The sequence below is a fragment of the Schistocerca americana genome, chromosome 5, assembly GCF_021461395.2.
Source record: "Schistocerca americana isolate TAMUIC-IGC-003095 chromosome 5, iqSchAmer2.1, whole genome shotgun sequence".
Taxonomy (NCBI): Eukaryota; Metazoa; Arthropoda; class Insecta; order Orthoptera; family Acrididae; genus Schistocerca; species Schistocerca americana.
In genome coordinates this window covers 496,228,442-496,234,441 of record NC_060123.1, presented here as the reverse complement: position 1 = coordinate 496,234,441, position 6,000 = coordinate 496,228,442, and positions in this window count along the sequence as shown.

The window sequence follows — 6,000 nt, the reverse complement described above, 5'->3', positions numbered from 1 at the left end:
TTCAATGTCGGATAATATAATATAACGCAATATAACAGATACAGTGTAAAATATCGGGGAGATTCGTTAGTGCTATCTGAATCCAATCCATAAAGACGATTCCAAGAAAAGCTAAATGCTGCATTCTGTAACTACAGTGTCACGTACTCTGATTTGTATGTAATAGTAGATTTCAGCACGTTAGGAATACATTGAAATAGAAAGTGTAAGTAAATATCGCTGGCATGTTGAGATTTACTACAATTTCAGGAAGTTTTCTATGCACATTGTTATGTAATAAATGTTTTACCTTGGCTTTTTTCTTCAGTATTATTCCACTTAAGTAACGTAGAACATTCCCCTTAAAGTTCCTTTGGTTTGTACACCTCCTCATATTTCAGTCACTATTGCGCGTGTATGTTGTATTACTGAAGTCGCTTGTGCTCCTATTTCATTGAACGGAGCATAAATAAACTCTATCACTTGACTCGATGTTGAGAACAGGGAATCCATATTGATTGTAAATTAAGATGGTATTTTCATTGCCCACACTAGACAGTAACTGGAATTTATTTTCCATCATGCAGCCTCACATATTAACTAAAAAACAAACAGCTGATCCATCTGGAGACCAAAATGCAATTACTTGTAAAGGAATCAGGGTGATTTATTGCAACTGTGCGGTAGCAGTCCGTACCGCACTCCGTACAGTACTACGCGAGATTAAGAAAGAAAGTTGCTCTTGACAGATGTGTCAAAGGAAGAGATTTAACATTATACATGAGCGAGTTACCAGCGAGATAAATACTGTTCTCTTGCTTGAGCACAGTCTGGTCCAAAACATCATCCACCCAACCTAATCACGGCATCCTTTATTCTCTCTTCTAATCACTAATCCCGTTACCCTGCCTTACCATTGCTTTGCGACCTCATGCATTGGCTGAGAATTCCCACCGGAATTACAACATTCATAGCAACATATGATGTTACAACGAGATACAGTCTACCATAACCCACCATAGACAATCCTAAAGCATCTCCCCCCCCCCCCCCCCCCCCTCTTTCTCCCATACCCGACAAAAGCCAGTCCGTTGCCTTTCATGTTTCATGGTAGTTTCATGCCTAATGATTATAACAAAAGTAACATCGTATCGGTCTGGAACACGATAGTTTTCGCACATCACCAGCTTAGCTTCAAAGCTGCATTAACTTTATAATCACTATAGATTAATACTACTGTAGAAAGTAATCTGCCTCTTAAATTTTTAAAATTAGTTACATTTTTCTCAAAATAAGGTATAACATTCTCGTCTAACTACAATTTTGAATTCATAATTATCACTGTATCTGTATAGTAGTTTCACAGCCATATCACGTGCATGTTTGGTGGAAGACCAGAATTAGTCCGGCTGCTAACTCTAGCCCTGGTGTAAAACTGAAATAGCAATACTGGTAAAGTTGCCTGAGAGGTACGCATTTCTTCCAGTAAAGTCTCTTTTGCTTCTCAATTTGCTTTAAGTACTATGAATTATACGCTGACTTACATCTGATTTTGATTTTCGCTGGGGTCTTGAAGCCCTTCGCAAAATGTTTCTGGTAAATTGTGTGCTGATGGTAACTCAGCACGAAATGGTCTTGAACGCTTCCCGGTTGCACTCAAATAATCCCTACACGGTATTTCTTGCTGTCCGCAGTTTCGCAGCTCCAAACGGACTTACGCTCGGCATCTGCTTATTACGAACTCAGTGATCTTGTCTATTCAGCACGACAGAGCACTGACGGTTACTCTGTCTGTGAACCGAGAAATAAGGTCCTTTCCACACTCCATGGTGACTAGCATATGAGACAGTAAGGGGTGTGAAAAGACTTGAACGCTCAAACGTTACTCCCTGCAATGATTCATTAACTTGATGATTTGTTAGTTTCATATTCGGTGCACGAGTTATTGAAATGATGTGGGACGAGTTGTTTATTTTCGTATTAGACTTACCATATTACAACAGTACGACCATTTACGGTTTCTCTTTGCAGATGTAAAATAATAATGATGCCTGAATGCTTACTATGTACAATTTTTAACAGTTGTAAATTAGTAATTCCTACCCACGATTTATACATTTTAGGTAAATGGAAATTCTTCTGCAAAATAGGAGATATGAGAGAGGAACTTTCTAAGTTTGTTTAAAAATTCATCTTTACTGTCTGTCAGACGTTTTATGTAATTGGATTGGTGATCAAAAATGTTTGTGGCACCCAAGGGCGCAATAATTTGTCATATTTTTGTTTGGTGTTGTAATATGTACATAATTGTTCTTGTTGAACTGTACTATGTTATTTACTACAAACGTCATGAAGATTTACACATAATGCGGAGCAGCAGTGAAAATGCCTGACTCCGTAAACAATTGCCTGCAAGACGTTCGTGGACGAGCACCAGATGCTAGTCTCACATTTTCAATGTGATATAAAAAGATACATTAAGAGACGCAACTAAAATGGATGTTTATTTAGTCGGAACTGGTTTCAGGCTCTGCCCATTCTCAAGCCAACCAATGTTTTGCCGAGTGAAATGTACGTCCAGTATAGCAGTAAAGGATATGGATACATATGTGTATGGTCTGCTGAGAGCAGCATACACGTATGTACCCATTACATTTACTGCTATTTTGGACAGACATTTTACTTGGCAAAGATTGGGGCCACAGACATATTACCTCACTTAATTTACTATTTTGGATGTACATTTTACTTGGCAAAAATTGGTAGGTTTGAGAACGGTCACAGCCCGAAAGCGGTCACCGACTAAATAAACATCCATTCTAATTGCAACTCTGGGTGTCTCTTTTTGCATCACAGTTGAAAATGAGTTACTGTCCCATGATACGCAGCACGGTGGATCTAAGCACGTATTTTAGTTATGACATATTCCGGTTTTAAGGGCGTCTCCCCAGAATATTCTTCCATGGGGCAATGTTGAATAGAAATACACGAAACATGTTAACTGATTTGTTTGTACCAAAGATTTGGAGCGATAAACCTGGTTGAACGGAGTTTATGAATGTACGTCCTTTTTTCAGTCTACTTTCCCATCAATATGGGAACCCAAAAATTTTTAAGTTTGCAACCTAGATATTGTTTCCTCTCTATGTGTTACCTATATTATTGTTGTCGTGCCTCTAAATGGACAGAAAAGAATAAGTTTTGTCTTTATTAAATTAAAGTGAGGCATTTGCAGTAAACTATTCAACAGTGCTTTAATGACTATTATTTATTCTTTCTTCTGTATATATGTGTTTGGGTTGACTACAGTACCAGGGTCATCTGCAGAAGGAACAAATTCTTCTATCAGTAAATTAGGTACAAGTTTATTTATATGCATGTGAGAAACAATAGTGGAGCTAAGATTGAGCCTTGTGGACCCCCCCATAAGTTAAATTTCCTCCGTCAGCAGAAACTCTCTTGTTTACATCTATTGAATTATTAAGAATAAGTCTGTGTATTCTAGTGGACAGATAAGACATTATAAGTCCACAGTTGATGTACGAGTGTACTGTGACTGAGAAAATAAAATGCCTAAGATAGGTAATGGGAAATACCAAACGCGACTATTTTGCTATATGTTGGTTATAAACTTGGTTGAGTGAATGTCCAAGTCATTCTCTGTTTAGCGACAGTTGTGAAATCCTAACTGTGAACAAAAATAGCCTTCCAGGAGCTGTCGTTCATCTTACCTTAAGTACAGAAAATTCTGAGTGTAAAAAATTTAGATTTATCGTCCTGTTGGCAAGAACGCCAGTGACCTGGAGAAGAGCACCTTGCCAACGTCCTTATCCGCCGCCATCGACTGCAGTCAGCGAGGCAACGTCTCGGTAATGAGGCTCCCTTTGAAGAGTCGCACATTTTATAACTGTGGTGGTAGCGGACGCCTCCCACAATGGCGTGTACTCGGCTCTAATCGCTGCAGCCGCCGACGCCGCCACCACCACCGTAAGCGGCATTCCTTTCTCGCGAAAGTCGATTTCCCCGCGATTGCTTGATTTGAATACAGCGGCGCTCGAGAGGGCACTTACCCGACAAAAGACTGGCAGGGCTCTCTGCGGCGCGCGACGCATCTTAGGCGCCGCCGCCACCGGCAACGGCGCACAAATCCTCGCGAAATTGGCGGCCCGGGACCCGCAATATCGTCCGGTAGTCCCGTGTAGTCGCCCGACCCCTGAATAGCGATCACCGCTTCTGGGGCGGCCTGTACCGCTGAGGAAACGGGGAGCCGCGGGAGACGTCGCAGGAGGAGAAGGAGGAGGACGAGGAGGAGGAGGAGGAGGAGTGGAAGTGGAAGAAGGGGAAAGTGAGTAGTAGTGTAAGGAGGTGGAGGTGGAGGAGGTAGTGGTGGGAAGAATGGGAAACAGCGGAGAGAGATGCCAGAGTCGTGATAGAGGGCAAAACAAATAATGGTTAGCATTTTAAGGGGAGGATATAAGCGAAATTTTGATGGAGTGCGCCATTTTCAATAAAAAGATGTGGCTAAAACCCATCATTTGGAGGATATTAGTCAGGCCTCTCGCCGCTGCATATTACCGGCACGCCGTATTTATGGCGCCGACGCCGCCATAAATTACGCGGCTTCCGGGCGAGCGTTCGTTTCTTCTGCAACTGGTTGGAGCCGCTCCCGGGGAGAGAGTGTCCCACGGCGGCGGGCGACGCGAGCGCCGGAGGCTGCAGCGGGTAAAGCCGCAACTTCGTCTCAAGGAGCCTACTGGTCAGCCAAGATTTATATTACTGTGTAGGGCTTTGGACGTCAGAGGAAAATATTTTCTGTAAACTATGCTACACAGCTTCAACGTACAGAAATCAAAATAAATGCTGCGTATTGGCGAGATATTGAACATTGTGCCCCAGAAACACGTTACGATACCAATACAATGATTTTGTTAGTAATGTAATTCTAGAGGAAATATTCAATGTTTCCACTGTGAGGGCGCTGTATGTGCAGTCTTTGGCACTCATGTCAACTGTAAACTTTGATGCAGTACTTATGTTTAGTGTCACTACGTGTGTCGTGTTTGTTCAGAATGGTTTACACAACAATAATTTACGACCACAGGCTCCATGTAGCAACTCTAATGGAGCAGGGACTGTGACAGGTGGATACCGCAGCGAATGTTCTGTCGTCACAAACGTAGTTGTGGAAGGAAAACAAATATGTGCAGTACCAGTATCTGCGTGGAACGTAGAAACACTCAGCACAATGCTACACGTCTATGGCGGCAGTCCCAAACAACTGCAGGAGGGCAGGGGTCAACACAAACGATACGAAATATGCTTCATGAGCAGAGATTACGAAGCAGAAGACCTTTCAAAGCTCTCCCTCGAGGTTGGTTCCGGAAAGGGGCTCGTGTCTTATGGGCACAAAAACCCTCGTTTTATAACAATCAGCCGTGGGTCACATCGCTGTTTTCTTATGAGACCCTTAGCAATCTCCAGCCTCACAAAATTGATACTCGTGTGTGGAGACAAAGAGAACAAGGGTTGACATCCCAAATGCATCGCAGACTACCCCCTTCTTAATTCGGTTCAGTCATGTCTTGGGGAGGAGACATGTATGGCCAGAGATATCCCTTGTACCAATACACAGAAGGACGACTGGTGTGAAGCATCGGGACATCCTTGCCCATTTCTGGCTTCATTTTGTGAGTATACTGGAGCGGTATGCACCCTGATGGACGATAATGGACGGCTCTCATCGTCTCAATATTGTGAACACCTTTCTAGTGTGGCGCAGAATCTTCGGATGGAATGGCCTCCATATTCGCCAGATCACATCTGTCTAGCGAACGCATGGGACACGCTAACACGAGCGGTTTTCAATATTCCTACCCCACCAAAGAACACTGTGGAGGAATGGGACAATATTCGACAAGCCTGTCTTGACGTTTTGGTGAGGTGAATACCTACCTGCATTCAACTGTGTATACAATTACGAGGAGGACTAACTGGCTGATAAACAATGTGTTATGCAAGATG